At 41.2% G+C, this 14,223-nt stretch overlaps 2 pseudogenes; both read right to left on the bottom strand.

The window, feature by feature from the left end:
• Positions 1 to 7,447: 7,447 nt before the first annotated feature.
• On the bottom strand, positions 7,448 to 8,256 carry LOC106734951 (60S ribosomal protein L6 pseudogene; annotated as a pseudogene).
• A 3,718-nt stretch (positions 8,257 to 11,974) lies between these two features.
• On the bottom strand, positions 11,975 to 12,644 carry LOC102475780 (platelet-activating factor acetylhydrolase IB subunit beta pseudogene; annotated as a pseudogene).
• Positions 12,645 to 14,223: the final 1,579 nt, after the last annotated feature.

Genomic DNA, 14,223 nt, shown 5'->3' with positions numbered 1-14,223 from the left:
AATAGTACCTACCTCAGAGAAGGCTGTGAGGAATAAATGAATTCAATCATATAAAGCAATTAGACAAATACTATGTATGATGTATGCAGAGCCACAGAAAATTCTTTTCTTTAGCCCTCAGTATTAAGAAAGTTTACTTTGTATCCCCAAAACTGTTTATCTTTTATTATGAAACCATCGTGACTTTTTTTTCATTGTAGTAAACCATAGGGGTATGTCTCCACTTCTGCTTCCAGGGTCCACGAGAAGCACAACTAGCCAATCTTTCCTACTGAAATCATACAGAGCCTCAGAAATTTTTGTGACACAGATCTCCAGGTAGCTCCTATTAAATCACACCTGGCATATGGGTGAAACCAACTATTTCCTTGGACTCGAAGTACTCTTTCCACTAAACCACCATGTATCCCAGATGATAGGGGCAGCAAGATCAAACTTAAGAACACAGGGAAATAGCAAACATATTAATGAGACAGCAAATATAAGAAGTTAGTGTAAATTTTTATTTAGTTATCAGACACTAATATCTTATTGACTTATTGTATGCCAAGCACTATTCTTGAACATTTAGAAATATCGAAATGTTCAGAATTATTAAATAATATGAACCTCATAATAACCTTCTGAGGTAGATACAATTATCCTTATCATACGATTAAGAATATTGAGGGAGAGAGAAGTTAAGAAACTGCTCAAGGACTGACTCTACAACTTAGTTGTTAAAGGATCCAGACCCCACATGACAAACTTCAGTTCAAGTCCTGGCCCTGGCATCTTGAAAAGTACACTGAGTGCATGTGTGTGCATGCCCAAAATATCTGGCCAAGATAGAGAAATGGAGAAGGGAGATTGTGCATATCCCATTGTGGAGTGCTTTTTTCCTCTTTCCTCGTTCTCTCTGTCTCTGGTGAGGACATGAGTATGTGTGCCCCTTCCCCCCCACACACACACACATGCACACAAAATGAAGAAAGGAAAGGAAAGAAACTGCTCAAAATCATACAGTTAGTAAATGGTAACCTGGGCAATCCAGCTTCAGGTGCAAATTTTTAACCATTCTGCATTAATGCTTCTCTTTGGCAAATTGTCAGAGTTGGGCTTTAGAAAGATTCATCTGCTAGCAGGGAGTAGGGTAGACGTGGAGACATGAACAGTAATAATACTAATACATGTTGAACATTTACTAGCTCTTAGGCATTCTATTGAGTATTTTACATGTATGCTTTCATTTAATTCTTGCAATTCTTTAAGGCCAATACAATTATTATTCCCATTTTATAGATAAAGGCCAGAGATATTAAGTAATGACAAATAGGTAGTAAATGGCAGTTATTACTCAAACTCGGTTCTGCCTAACTTCAAATCCATGTTCTTAACAATTCACATATTACTGTATAGGACATGTGAAAAATAATAGGAATAAAGAAGTAAAATAGATATTGTTTGGAAAAGGGAGAATCCACGGAGCTTAGCAACAGTTTCAATGTGTTACAGTTAGAGGAAGAGTCAAAGTTGACTAAACTTTGAAATACAAGTAAATTGGAGAATAGTAACAATGTTCAAAGAAATAGGGAAGTCAGGAAGATCCCAGCCGCCAAGGAGAAGGTAGTTCATGCTCAGGTAACACTCATTCCTAAGCAGGGAAGTAGTATGTGGAGCTATTACTGGGTTGTCAGAAAGTCATGATGTATTTTTACTATGCAAAAATGCATCATGACTTTTCCAACAACCCAATTTATTCACATTAGTTTATGTCACTTCTCCAGCAGATTCTCCAAAATCAATATGGAGACTGGACTGGAACTTCTGTTTCTTGCCTGCCTGAACAGATTTTTCTGACCTCCTTGACAATTTAAATAGCATGACTTTTAAAGTGAAGTTAAAGAGCTGGACGGTGATGCAATGGTAAGGGTGTGACATTCTGCAAAGGTGACCCACAGAAGAGGGTTCCGGGTTCATGTCAGGGACACCCTGAGTAGGCAAAGCATTTGTGTGCCATGGTCCAGGTTTGTCTGAAGGCTGGAGTGAATTGTGGCATTGGAACCCTGTTTGGGGTGCTCTTTGTGTCTGTCTCTCTCTCTTGTGGAAGGAAAAAAAAAGTGAAGTCAGAGGAAATATTAAAGAAAAGCGTTTGCTTCTTAAAGAAGAGGGTGGTCTATTTTTAGGAGTTTCTGGTTTGTGCTTAATCCTAAAGCACCCGACACGTGTCTCTGAAAGACAGCCACCAACATTTTGGCACAAGATGTAGTAATAGGCAGTGCCGTCTTAGCAGAAATAAAGAGTTCCACTTTTTTGTGAAAACTTCTGCTTCCTCTATACCCGTCACAACCACCACGTCTTGATTTGCATTCTTATGCTTTTTCTTCCCCACTACAGTGTCTTTTCTTATTTAAAGTTTATCCATCTATTTTTTTCATGATGAAGAGAGAGAAAATGAGACAAAGAAACAGTGCATCCAATAGGTTCTTGACTCCATGATCCACCTCCAGTTTTAACCAGCTTGGGATCACCAGCAGGCATATGCCCAGTGCATTCAAGGAGGATCCAAACCCAGAACTTCCACGTGAGTCAGCCTGACAGGACGTTGCATTTTATCAGGGCACCACTGTCTGACCTCAAAGGTGTCTTTTCTAATTGGTTAGTTTGGAAATGTTTGCCTTGGATGAACTCAGAGTGAGTTACAAAAGAAGGGGGGATAAAAGGAAAGGAAAAGAAAGAAAAGGAAAGGAAAGGAAAAAAAGAAGAAAAGAAAAGAAAAGAAAAGAAAAGAAAAGAAAAGAAAAGAAAAGAAAAGAAAAGAAAAGAAAAGAAAAGAAAAGAAAAGAAAAGAAAAGAAAAGAAAAGAAAAGAAAAGACAACACAATACAAAGCCTGGCTGATCTGAGAGAGATTTATGTGTTGAATTTAGGTGCTTATAAAATGAGATCCCATAGCACTTAAACTACAACATAAAAGTATTACACCGTGTTACACACTTTTTATAGCACTATATAATGGCTAAAGCCTCAGACAGAACTTCTGGTCTTGCTGCCGCAGACATGGCATAACCTCTGACAAGTCACTGTCACTCTGAAGTCATGGCTCCTAAAGCTACAGAAGAGTTGATGAAGCCCTCCCTACCTGGGGAGTGCACTCAGCCAGGCCTGCCTTTGGTGCCCACTTTGACTTTGTCACTAGAGGAGCGAAAGAGAAAAAGTATGTTCTGAGCTAGGCAGAAAGGAAAGAAGTGGGTGACACCAGATGCCAGGCAAGCCCTCCACCAACATCCCAGATCTCCACCTTTCATTCCCATCTCTTTACGGCTGGCCGAAGGATATTGAAATAGGGGAACAGCAAGTGCACAATTCACAGACAGAAGCTGCAGTGAGAGTAGGTGTGAAGTACATATTGTCCAGCCCACTGCTGGCTCTACTCACAACCTCCTAATGCAACCACCTGGCTGATACCTTGGGATTCCTTAGAGAGACACACTAAGAGGAACACAGAAAAGACAAATAGAACCAATTTGATGTTTTTCTAGAGCAGTGTCTTTTTACCTTTTAAATGAGAGTGAGAATGAAAAAGATGAAATGAACCACATATCTGCTTTGAGGCCCACACAGTCTGGGATGTAAAGACTGTCCACTCTGAACACAAAAGAACATATCTCCTCTGACACGGTGCTTCAAGTCTTCCTGTGGTCCTTCTCTAGATGAAGGGCTGTATTACAGTCACAATTCCACACTCAATGTACATACTATACCGCTTACTCTAAAATAAACTTCTTTTTAAAAAAGCCACATTGGGGCTGGCAGGAGGCATAGCAAAGATGCTTAACCCCTACGTGGCCAACTGTGGTTCAGGTCCCAGACCCGAAGGCTTGCTTTCTCACTTTCCTTCTCTCTCTTTTTGTCTCTCCCTGGTCAAATTAAAAAAAGAAATGACAATAATAAATAAAATTAAATAAATAAACAAGTCTTTTTTAAAAAAAGTCACACTAATATTCATTCATTCACCTATCTCTTAGCAAACATGTATTGAGTGCCCCCATGTACCAGGCACTGAGTGCTAGGGATATAGCAGTGAACAAAAGAGACACACATTCTGTGCTCATGGACATTACATTCGAATTACATTCGAACTGAAATCCCTCCTTCTCTATTTCAAAATGTCCAATTTGGAACCAGCATTTAGCATAATGGCTATGTTGCTGGACTCCCACATAGTCAACCGCGGTTCACGACCCGGACCCGGTGGCTTAAAACTCACACTGGGCACATGTGCGTGCATGCCCAAGATCCTGAGAGGAGAATGGAGGAGAAGGGATTGCGGTGTGGCCATTCCCCCTAGGGGGTGATTTCTGGCTTTCTGTCTCTCTGTCTCTGTCTGTCTGGTGAGCGCACGCACCCTATAGGAAAAAAAAAAAAAAAAAAAAAAACCTCTAAAAATATGTCCAATTTAATAAACTATGGAATGAATGAAAAATTATATTTGGGATTACCTGTGCGAATCAGACAAATTCGGCTGTGAGCTGTATAAAACCTAAGACCAGATGTATATATTTTATTAATCCTTGATTTTCATCTCCATTCCCCTTTAAGTTCTTTTTTTTCTTTTTAGCCAGACTGTTACAAACTAAAATAGAGAGAATTCCTAGGAAGGCTGGCTTCTAAGGCACAGGTGTAAAATAGCAACAAAAGAGAAAGAGGCTCTTACAAAGGGAAAAGACAGAAGAGCCTGCTAATGATCACCCTAATTCAGTGAAGTCCTACATTTAGAGACCTCATGCTTCTATGCCGAGCATCAAATTTTTAAAGACCTAATGAAATGGCATCTCAAAAATCAACAGTAAGATAATTAATAACGTGGCTGAAGACTTACTTCAAGGAGGTTCAGAGATGACCTTCTAGAGTCTGGCCGTGGGGGTTCCATGTTGGTTTCAGTTCATCAGAGTACTGCTGACCTCCAGTCAGTGGCAACTTCATTTTCATAGTGTCCTGGGTGGTGCACCTGTGAAGGGGTGGGTCAGTCAAACCCAGATGTTTCATAACGCAGTCAGGTACAGAGCCTGTCCTTTGCCTCTGGGAAGTAAAGTTATGAGGATAAAGGATGATGAAGGAAAACTACTATAGCATCAAGGAATGGCAGCAAATACGAAAACATGGACATCAAAGCCTGAGTCACTATGAAAGCAAATCTCCAAAGAGAGAAATATCATCATTGGATGAAGCCACCTTTCATGCTTCCTTTCTAAGCTACCGAATGTAGGAAGAAAGTGACTTATTGTTAGTTCAGGAAGTCAAGGAAGGAAGGGAGGAAGAAAGGAAGGAAGGAGAAATGTCAGAATAAGACAAGCCTTTGCTAGCTTGTCTTATTATGCTACCTTCATCTCAGGAATAGCCTCCTTTTAGAAGGCAAACCTATAATAAAAGGAATGCTCTAGGCTTTCTTTGCCATCACTCTTCAGGAAACTACCATTTAGATCCCTACCAGCTACATTCATACCCAAAGAAAGAGATGAAGCCAAACAAAAGTTTTCAAAAGTTACCCAGGTGCATTTGAATCTGTTTCCCCGTCTTTGGTCACCCTCTCAGACAAATCCTCGGAAGAGGAGTAACTTCACTGCTTAGTAATGATAAAGCACTTAGAAGCAGTTCTGTTTAATTAGAGGATACCAAGCAATAATGAGCCATAGCTTTAAGGTGTTATTGAAAGGACATGTGCAAGACTTCTGTGACTTTTGTGAAGTGGCCTATAACACAATCTATGCAGCTAAAATGTCTTATACCAGAAAGGCTTGGTGGTAGTGGGGAGGGGCTGGGAAGGGCTGGTTGTGGTGATGCACAGTCAGCACCACAGCTTGGGAGGCTAGAAGCTGCACAGAAGGCCTGGGTTCAACTCCTGGGCCAACCTGAACAACTGGTCACAGTTGTGTAGACCTGTAATCCTAGCCAACTGGGAGGCTGGTGCAGGAGGGTTGTGAGACACTGTGAGACCCTGTCAAAAAACACCTCTCTCTCATAAAAGAAAAGAGGAAGACTTGAGGACAGGGAGATAGATGGAGGTAGTAGAAGGGGGGATGTACAAGATGTACAAGTGTATAAGAATAGGCATAAATGACACTTTTTATATTTTTTATTGATTAATTCTAATCCTTATATTTTAAAAATATTTTCATAGTATTGATTTCTCCTCCTTCAAATTTTCAGTCTCCTCTCCAGCTTTCTTTACTAGCATTTACCCCTTCTGGTGCCTTTCCCCTTGTTTGCCTCAGTCTCCCTTGTATTACAAACCTCTAGCTTCCATAAGGAAAGAAACGCTGTGGAAAGGGAGGATAAGAGTGTGAAGAGGATAAGAGGATCAGAAGAGCCACTGTTTTGTCTCCCTTGAGCCCTGGAGCTATCAGAGTATCTGTTTAGCTCACTGAAAATTACTGCAGAATGTGGCAGAGATGGGACTTAGGAAAGAGACTCCATGATTATAATTCTCAACCAAAAAGCACATTAAAACACTCACAGTTGGGCCAGCCAGTGGCATGGTGAATAAGGTGGCTGGATCTGACATGGCCAACTGCCGGGTTCAAATACCAGACCTGGCAGCTTGAAAAACACAAAAACGCATGTGCTTGCATGCCCAAAAACCCAAGATGAGAAAAGGACGGGAAAGACTTGCAGCATGGCCATCCTCCACAGAAAGAGGGGTTCTTTCTCGCTTTTCTTCCTTCTCTCTCCGTCTGTCTCTCTCCAGTGAGCACATACATTCTCTGGCAAATTAAAAAAAATAATAAATCAAAAGAAGAGAAAGAGGAAAGAAACAACAGGGACAGCAGGTGGCACAATGGTTAAGACGGCTGAATCTCACATGGCTTACTGTGGTTCTAGCCCCTGACCTGGAAGCCTGAAAAACACACTGGGTTCATGTGCATGCATGCTCAAAACCCAGAGAGGAGAATGAGGAGAAGGGATTGCAGTGTGGCCATTCCCCCCTCCCTCCAGGTGATCCTCTCTCTCTCTCTCTTTCTCTCTCTCAAGTACACGTGCCTTATAGCAAACTAAAAAACAACAGCCATTTATTGCACCCCCCATACATTCTATCAACCGGACTCAATATTACATAAACACTCGCAGGAAACTTTGTATGCCAGAAATCAGAGGTATGTGAAAAAAATGACTAAATGACAACACAGTGCTAGTGATCTAAAAGTCAGTGTTGAAGATGGGAAGACTACGCCCAGAACATGCTGACAGGAAGTGTGGCTTCCAACAGCTCTTTTGGGTGACTTGGAAAATGCATGAAGATTATTCATCTTCAGACACAAGCAAGATCATTGCTGACCTAACAGTGACTACAAAGAGCCATTATGTACCCAATTCATCCCTTTATTTATTTGTTTGTTTGTTTGTTTGTTTATTTATAATATACTTATCAGTTATTTAATTAGGTTCTTCATAAGAAATTTAGAACACCAATTTGAAGGATAAACTCCATTTCTAAGGGCATACATGGTCCTCAGGTAGCCCTGGAGCTAAGGAATAGCTTTGATTTTGGGTAAAATTTGCGAGTCTACAGCTTTCTGATCAACCTTGTGCTACTCTGTAATCTCATATTTCTCCTTCTCTGTGTCGAAGATCTCACCTTCCTGGTGTTTGGGCTTCTGCAGCTTCTTTTTCTTGAAGTAAGCATCAGTCAGGCATTTGGGGATTTTTACTTTACTAATACCAGTTTTCACGGAGGTGGCAAGGATAAATTGCTCGTATGTTCTATGCAGTGGAATTCTACTGAGGATGAGATTTCCAGTCTGCTTCAGGAAAACCACTCTCTTGCCTCTGTGGCATCCAATGAGGATGACCAGAATGGTCCCGGGAATGTTGCTAGCTCTCAGCTTCCTCACAGGCTGACTGCAGGGCTCTTTGCCATGACTCAACAGCTTTCAAGGCTCATCTGCAGTAGGATAATGTGAAGTTTAACTAGCTCAGTACCACCATTCTTGTCACCACCAACTGGTTTTGTGACAAGGAACTTCTTCTTTTTCTCTTCAATCGTGGATTTAGTAGCTGACTATTTCCTCTTGGACATGGCCTTCCTCGAATACATGACAGATCAGGAGTACCTGCCAATTCCTCAGACTAGGACGGGGTTTCAGCTGCAATGGGGCTTCCCCTTCTTGAGCTTGTTAGCCTTGGGATCACCCTTTTTAACCTTGCTGCTGGCATCAGTCTTCTTGGCTTTAGGTTTCTTCTCCTTAGTATCCAGCTTCTCTGCCTTTTTGTCCACCATCATGTATAATGAAAGAGGCCATAACAAATTTATATTCTCCATCCGTGAGCCATAAGATAAAATAAAATAAAATATTTTTAAAAAGTGGTATAAAAATAATAAAGATGTGATAAAAGGCACCATTATTCTTATTCTAAACTACTGGAGTATTTTGAAGTGTTCACTTGTTTCCTTTTGCCTTTTCCATTTTTCTTCAGTCTCCAACCCACTGCCAATTCAATTCAAACACATAAATAATTATATGCTTATGGCCTCTGAATAACTTGGGGTAACAAGGTTTTTTGTTTCTTTGTTTTTAACTATTCTCCCAATGTCTTAAGAGAACATAGGTATTTTTTATGGAAGTTTCTAATACTAAACCCACATATGCATACAATGCCTTGGCCAGAAATACAAAATGAAAAAAATCTTAGCCAAGTAGAGAGTCTTCCTGTTCCAGGTTGGTGACTGAGGGAAGAAGAGGAAAGTAAAGAAGTCTACAGGTTCTGAGAGCAAAGAAATCCTGAGCCCATTTCCTGCCTCCACCCTGGTGCACCATCAAGACCCAGTGTGAGAAGGGCTATCTGCTTGCCTAGGAGTACAACAACCTTAGAACATAATTTCCAGCTTATTCCAGCAGGTGGAAGTAAGGACATCAACTCCCCAGGTGATCTGTAAATTAAGATTCCTAGCTTAGCTGCTGAATTCACTCTACTTACAATTATCCACTGGCTCACCACTCCCCTCAGTAAAACACTAAACTTCTTCTTAGTCTTCTAGCCTCTGCTTATTTGTACAGCTTCATCCTCAACTCCCTTCCTTCCCTGCACCTATGTCCCCATAATATTAAGAAGTTTGTAGTTCTTTTAACATGCTACCCTATTTCATACCCATGAGTTTTTATACATGCCACTTCCTCTACTTCGAATGGCCTTCCCTATTCCTAGTCCACCTGGAGAACTCACTTACTTTATTCAAACATCACCTCTTCAGAGATGCCTCTCAAGTACACTATTGTCCCTAACACCATTTTTGTCGCCATTTCCCTTCTTCATTTCAGTATTCCCACTGTATGTCTTGTGCATATCTCTATTGGTTTTTTTTTCTTTTTCTGGGAGAGGTTTTTGCTATAGGGTGCGTGCGCTCGCCAGACAGACAGAGAGAGACAGAGAGACAGAAAGCAAGAAATCACACCCCCCCCCAGGGGGGATGGCCATGCCGCAATCCCTTCTCCATTCTCCTCTCAGGATCTTGGGGATGCACGCACACGCACCCGGCATGAGTTTAAGCCACCGGGTGTGGGACTCGAACTGCAGTCGACTACATGGGAGTCCAGCGACATAGCCATTATGCTAACTGTTGGTCCCTCTATTGTTTTTTATTTTTACTGTGTTATGAATATCTGTTTATGTATTTGTTCCCCTACAGATCTGTCAGTTTCTAGGGGGAAGTTTCTAAATAAATGGTTGTTAAATGAGTGAGTGAATGAACTAATGAGCTTTCCAATCAGACACCAATATCCCTGAGGGCCCAATCTGCCTGTACTAATACATAGCGAGTGTGGTAGGCAGTTATGCAGAATGCTTACGAAGTTGTTTTCAACTAGAGGCATGAAGACTATGTGTGTGTGTGGGGGGGGGCGCTGGAGGGAGGTGGGGGAGCACTTGTCTAGGTAGGACACAATAGTTTCATTAGTGTCTCCAAATGTTTTTTCTCTTTAATCCCATGTTCACTTACAAGCACCGTGTACCATTTTCTGGCTGCCTCACTTGCCAATATGGCTTTTTTATTTCTTTTTTCGGAGAGGTTTTTGCTATAGGGCGCATGCGCTCACCAGACAGACAGAGAGAGACAGAGAGACAGAAAGGGAGAAATCACCCCCAGGGGGGATGGCCACGCCGCAATCCCTTCTCCTCCATTCTCCTCTCGGGATCTTGGGCACACACGCACACGCACCCAGCATGAGTTTAAGCCACCGGGTCCGGGACTCGAATTGCGGTCAACTACGTGGGAGTCCAGCGACATAGCCATTACGCCAACTGCTGGCCCCCCCCCAATATGGCTTTTGAACATTTTTGTTTACCTTCATGTCAGTTCTGGAGTGGGAAAATATATACTGCAAAATATTATCATATGTTTCATTATTAATGGTTTTATATGGTAAATTGTATTATAGCATAGCCCCCAAGAATGTGGGCTTAGGGCTAGCCAGAAGTGTGGTGGTTAAGGCACTGGATCTCACATGGCTGACAGCATGGTTCTAGCTCTGTATCTGCAACTTGAGTAACATGCTGAGCATGTGCACATGTGTGCCCCAAATCCCAAGAGGACAATGGAGAAGGGACTGTGGCATGGCCATCACCCATTGGGGGTGCTTTTTCACTTTCTCTCTCTTTCTCTTTCTCTCTCTCTCTTTCTCTCTCTGGTAAGCACATGCGCCCTATAGCAAAAAAAAAAAAAAGAAAAGAAAATGTGGGCTCCTGAGCCAGATTGCCTGGGTGTAGATCCTGGTTCTGTTCAAGTAACTCCAGGCAAGAAATTTATCCTCTTTGTGCCCCAGTTACCTAATCTATTAAAATTAGACCTATAGTAATACCTTCTGCACTGGGGTGCTGAGAGGATTAAGTGAGTCACAGATGTAATCACTTAGAACTTTTGCTTGGCATGTAAAAAGTGCTAAATAAATGTTAGTTGCCATTATTACTGCCATGAAACATATTCGTCATATTTTCACAATTTCTTTGGTCATTACAATAAAACAGTAAATGAGAAGTATACATATAAATAGGAGTTTGTTTTCATCATTGCAGGATCCAAGTTCTTTGGTGAGGTAATCTTCAGGACAGGTTCAAAACCGTTGTAATAGAGAATGACACGTAAGGAATTGACAAGTGAACGGAAGAAACAGGATACACACTAACCCAAATTTACCCAGCAACACTTGAATATACTATTTCGCACAAGAACTTAGTAACTAGGAAATAAGTACGAGTTAAAAAGGTTACCGAAGTTTCAGTGGCCAAAAGAAGAAAGAGACTGCCTTTTCTTTTCTTTTCTTTTCTTTTCTTTTCTTTTCTTTTTTTTTTTTTTTTTGAGAGATTTTTGCTATAGGGCACCTGTGCTCGCCAAAAAGACAGAGAGAGACAAAGAAATAGAAAGCAAGAAATCACTCCCCAGGGGGGATGGTCACTCCGCAATCCCTTCTCCTCCATTCTCCTCTCGGGATCTTGGGCACGCACGCACACACACACACACCTGGCATGAGTTTAAGCCACTGGGTCTGGGACTTGAACCATGGCCGACTACATGGGAGTTCAGCGACATAGCCATTATGCTAACTGCTGGTACCAGAGACTGCTTCTTCATTTGAGAGGAAGGCATTGGTTGAAAAAAAGGTTGTGTTTTGTTTTATTTTGTTTTATTGTTCAGTACTTAGTTTTGATGTTGCCTTAGGAAAAACAATAATTCAATAACTGTGTCACACATACAACTGAAAAGTCCCCTTCTGATTTCAAATGAATTTAGACAACAATCTTCCCTGGCTAAATTTTCTCCTGTGTCAAACAAATCTTCCACATACAGGACCAATTTAAATCCTCCTCTCCTTCAAACACTAGATAGGAACATCCAGGAAGCTTTCTACAATGAGAAGTGCCTTAAGAAAAAGAAGGATTCTGTAGTGCCAGTGATATAACTGAGCCAAGGAGGCCAGGATGCTGGTAAGACTGATGGGAGCCGATCACACATGAGTGATTTCCTTCTTTTCCAGGGTCTCCTCCAACAGCTGCACGATCAGTTCATAAAGGCTTTTTCAGGTCTTTGTGTAGCTCCCTCCTGAAAAATCAAACTGTGGCAGGAGCTGGCATGGTCCGAGTGCATGTAGCCCCCATCGACATCCAGGTACTGCATGTTGGTAGGCTTGGCAGGAAACTGAGAAGTTAGTTGACCTTGGGATTCTTTTGCCTCAAAGCATTGGGCTTCTCACCTTGAGGTAGCAAACCCAATACGTTGATTCTGGCCTGTGGCTGCCTTGTGTTGGTAAGTTGTACTGTGGCCTCAATTCCACCTGCTACCTTTTTTGCTATATTTTCATGGTTGCTTGTTCCTACCCAAACAATAATAACCTTAGGTTTAATATTTTCCAATTTTCCATTCTTTAGTCTCCATAAAACATGTCTTATTGTATTTCCCAATTCCAAAATTCAGCTCATGATGTGTGGAAAAGAGCTCTTGCTGTATCTCTACTGCTGCATTAACTGCACCATGGAGTCTCCCATAAACAGTACCTCAGGCTCTTTGTCTTTACAATCTAGGACAAGTCTGTTGTGCTGGGATGTCCATCTGTCATCTCCTTGAATATCTTCTGTCTCATGTGGAAGAGCTGCTGAATTTGAGTCTCCTTGGTTCATCCTACACTCAAAGGGTTCATGCAGGCCCCCAATGGCTATGGCATGGGTGGGTGACACATCTGTCACTCACTGTGGGTGGGGGAGAGTCTTGAACTTTGTGACAAACAATAATGCCCCACCAAGCTTGGGGGATTAGAACTAATTCAGGGATCAAGTTAACCTGTGAGTCAGTATTTACATTTTCAGCCAGTCTTATTTCCTTGGAACAGAGTTATAAGTTTTCCTAATCAGTTATATATCAGAGAGTCCCAACTCATTTCCTCAGAAACTGGCTTCTGTTAAAATAAATTTAATAATTTATCCTCTCACCTGTAAGCCTGAAAGCCCAGGTGGAGTTGGCACCATACAAAACTGGTTTTCCTGGTTTTCTAAGCATGCTGGTCACTCAGTAAATGTTATATAATGAGACATGTTATAAGCTTGTTCAGAGTTTCCAAATTATCACATTATTTATATGGGAAGATAAAAATTCAAACTTATTTCTATAGTTTTTGTACATGACAAGTTGGTCAAGGACATTGCATTTTATGGTAGTCATGAAATTTAGCACTTGACCTAAGTCAAGGTTTAAATTAGAAGGAATCTTATTGGTAATCAAACCTTTAAACTACTGAGATTACTGAAATACTTTTTCTCCTTCCTAATCTCTCAGGGTTTAACCTTTGTGGAGATGTGTATTAGAGAGTAAACTGAGATTACTACCTATGAAACAATATTTTATTGGAACAATACATGGAGATGCCTTGAAAGATGAGAGAGACATGTAACTTTGGAAAATTTCCATCAAATGGAATTTGAGATCTAAAAGCTTCTAATATAATGATAATGCAGTAATAATAAATAATCTGTTTTTAGAGTAGCTAGACTCCCTGCTACAGCCTAACTTCCACTACATGAAATGGTCAAAACTCCCTCAGTTTCACAAACAAATCTACATATCTTCATAAAATTGCACTGCCTCTTCCTTGCTTTCCTTTTTCATGGGGCCAAGTTCTCTTTCTATGCTCTGGGTCCCATCCCAACTGCCTTCTCTTTTATGTGTTCAATTCCTAATCTCTGTACTGGCTCCTTCCCATCTGCTTTCAAATGTGTTTCTTCATCTCTAAAACAAAGCCCCCTTTCTCCTCTCACAACCTCCCTATCTCTGTCCTCCTTTATACAAACTTTTGAAGGATTTTGTCTATTCTCTTCTCTCTCTCTTTCTTTCTCTCTCTCTCTCTCTCTTTTTCTCTCTCTCTCTCTCTCTCCTTTCTCTCTGCCAAAGCATATACGCCCTTGCCACAGAGAGCATGAAAGAACTGCCCCCACTGGGGGATGATGTTGTCACAATCCTTTTCCCTCCATTTCTCCACCCTTTCAGGACTTTGGGCACACATATATGCATGCCTGGAATGTTTTTTCAAGTCCCTGGAGCCAGGATTTGAACAGCAGTTGGCTATGTGGAACCCAGCTAATGACATCTGGCTCCCTGCACAGAGCACATAATCACTGCTCTATGGGACCAGCCCTCTGTCTTCTTTTTCTTACCACACCCTTTTTTTTTTTTTGAAAAAGATTTTTGGTATAGGGGGCATTTGTT

This window comes from Tupaia chinensis, unplaced genomic scaffold (genome assembly GCF_000334495.1).
Source record: "Tupaia chinensis unplaced genomic scaffold, TupChi_1.0 Scaffold000263_1, whole genome shotgun sequence".
In the NCBI taxonomy this organism is placed as follows: domain Eukaryota; kingdom Metazoa; phylum Chordata; class Mammalia; order Scandentia; family Tupaiidae; genus Tupaia; species Tupaia belangeri.
The sequence above is the reverse complement of the archived record's forward strand: the minus strand, read 5'-3'. Positions and strand labels throughout refer to the sequence as shown.